The sequence below is a fragment of the Lissotriton vulgaris genome, chromosome 7 (genome assembly GCF_964263255.1).
Source record: "Lissotriton vulgaris chromosome 7, aLisVul1.2, whole genome shotgun sequence".
In the NCBI taxonomy this organism is placed as follows: domain Eukaryota; kingdom Metazoa; phylum Chordata; class Amphibia; order Caudata; family Salamandridae; genus Lissotriton; species Lissotriton vulgaris.
Genome location: NC_141695.1, coordinates 646,277,275 through 646,280,045, shown reverse-complemented (window position 1 = coordinate 646,280,045; position 2,771 = coordinate 646,277,275). Strand labels below are relative to the sequence as shown.

The window sequence follows — 2,771 nt, the reverse complement described above, 5'->3', positions numbered from 1 at the left end:
CCTGCAGGAGTACGTCGGCGTGGTCAGGCAGCCGCCCGCCGCCAGATTTTCCCCGCATCGTCCACCCCCCCACAACAACATGGCTGCCAATGTAGGTGCCGCCAGTTCCAGCGAAAAATTCTCCTCCGGGTAGCCAGGCTGGAGGCTCAAAGCAGTCAGACTAAAAAACAAATAGAGGAGCGTGTAAAGATCCTGGTGGATCAACACTTAAAAGCCCGCCGGCTATGAGATGGACCCTGTTTGCCCCTTTTTCAAACCTTTTGTTGGTGGGTGGGAATTGGGTGTTGGGTTTTTACTTTTTTTTTACATGACATTGAGCGTGGGAATTTGGTTGGGGTTAGGGGAGGCGGGTAGGGAGACAGCTGTGGTGTAGGATTTATATATATTTTATTTTTGTATCATCTTTAGTTATATATTACATTATGTTAAAATAAACGAGACACAGTTATGTTAAAAAGAAAACATTTGAAGTTCATTTGCGTTTCTTGTGGGGTTGGAGGGGGGAGTGTTTCACCAAATAATGTACGTTGTGCAACCTCGCAAGGTTTAATTTGGCCATGCAGGTCGGCGGACTGTGCTTTTTAATAATAAAATATATTGCCCACATCTTTAACATGCAAACAGATAGATGCAGTAAACCCTCACCGAGTTATATTTGTAGTATTAGAAGAACGACCAGTCTGTCTTGCGTTATACCTCACTGCAAACTTATCTTACCTGTGATTGCTGATGAGATGATGATGATTTATCATGAAGTGTGGCACTGCAAGGGCTGCATTTGATTTCCAAGACAATGGCGAAGAATCTGTGGTTCAGAATCAGAACTTCTGTGATAGTAGTAGACAGACCCTGCCAGTAGCGACAAAAAGAAAGAGACAGTCATTTGCGTGACAGACAATGTGGGGGTAGTATAAGTAAGTACAGTACATTGCATGGGTGACCCAATATTGCAACTGCTAAACTGAAACAAAACAATGGTTTTGGGGACTGGAAACTAAGTGCAAGAGAAGATAAGAAGTTCAACTTTACTTGTAGTACTCACGGCAACGTCAAACTTTTCTAAATCATAATGCTTTACACTTTAAACCCAAAAAATTACGCCAATTCATTAGATGCATTCGTTGTTTGATGTTAATGGTAAATTATTTGGCGTTATACACAGAGCTTGAGTTGGGAAGCCGCAGAAGATCCTTGCCATGCCTTGTTGACATTTCACTATTGTTGCTTTGACCACATCTGCCCCAGCAAGCGCGTGATCAAATTGTTGGTGTATATTTAATGTAAGAAACATCACACCTCAATGTAACCACGCAGCCCGGGGGAAGAGGGTTAGGGTTTGTTTAATGGATGGGTACGGGGTTTTTGGGAAAGGTTTGAGAAAGAAAAACAGTACGCATGGAGATTGGAGACAACAAAAGCAAAACAATGAAGACGATGATTTATGATGTTGATCCGCTAGCTAATGATTGTAAGCAATGGACGTAAGAAAAGGACACGCTGAATATGATTCTTGGTTTCCCGCCGCAATCCAATTGCTTGATGATGAGGATTTGTGGTAAGGGTGAGAGTTGATGCTCATACTATAAAGCAGTGGGTGAAAGATGTCCAGCCTGAAAAAGAAAAGGCAAATACAAAAGAATGTGAATGACCTAAACAAATTTTAATACAGTGAAGATAAAAAAAACAATACAAGAGGAGTAGTCGTATGAGAGGACTTTCAGACTGAGGCGGCTTGGATACAATTTGTATAAGTCTACTAGTTGCATATCATTTTTAATCTAGAAGTACAAAAAAAGACAGGATCCAGCACACAACAACAGGCCCACGACGACACAGGTTTGGCCGTTATACAAACTGCATTTCCCTAAAAATTTCAGAGCCACAGAAAGGTGAATGAAATTGAAAAAGCAACCTAGCATTTACAAAATTAATCAACAAAATCAATGCGTCATTCTCAGTCATCAATCATACCACTATTGTACTCTACCACAGCACTGTGCACAAACATGTAGTAGCCTGGGTCTACTGTGCTGTGACTCTTATTTGTATTTATTTATTACCTTGTATTCCACTCCAAGAAACATCGTGCATCAATCAGCTCAGATCCAACTGCCTGACAGCAAAGATATGGTGGTCACCATCATTATCATCAGCAACTCAGTCTGTAGTGAGTGACTACGATAAATTAAGTCCTGACTGCATCTGTAGTAGTAGGAACACAAGTGCGTAAATAATTTCTATTATTAGTAAATAACATGGAAAAATTGGCTATCACGTGAGTCTGAACTGAAGTTACTAGTATACTTCAACTCCATGCACATTAGCTCAGAGTCAGCAAAAAAATACATCCAATGCAATGCATGGCATCATTCATTTTTATACCTGTTTTGCTCTTCTCTTTCACTGTCAGAAGATTGATCACAGATGCTGCCGAGCCTTTGTAATGCGAGTCATCACAACAAGTTGACTTCAGTTGTGGATGCCTGCTCAAGTTTCTTTTGACACAGAAGAGTCGTCTCTGAATGCCTGCAGACAGAGGTGGTAGCCTTAAGAGTAAGACTCAGCAAGGCAGTTATTATGAGTTGCAGATTTCAAATGAAATAGAGGATGGCTGTAGTCATGTACGGTTCACTTATTATGGAGGGACTGTTAGAGGCTACATTATTGTTATTGTACTATACTCCATCTACAACATCAAATGTATGGCTGCCAAGATGGACTTGTATTGACTTGAGTGGGAGTCAAGAAGATGGAGCAAGACTCTGAGGAGT

The 2,771-nt window shown here is 41.0% G+C and overlaps 1 long non-coding RNA gene across 1 annotated transcript; it reads right to left on the bottom strand.

Annotated features, from left to right (window-relative positions):
- Nucleotides 1-1,522: 1,522 nt before the first annotated feature.
- LOC147702199 (uncharacterized) lies at nt 1,523-2,528 on the bottom strand. Its single transcript, XR_015297215.1, has 3 exons — nt 2,383-2,528; nt 2,061-2,202; nt 1,523-1,610 (listed from the first exon to the last, which is right to left on the bottom strand). It is a non-coding gene; the product is annotated as an uncharacterized LOC147702199 (long non-coding RNA).
- Nucleotides 2,529-2,771: the final 243 nt, after the last annotated feature.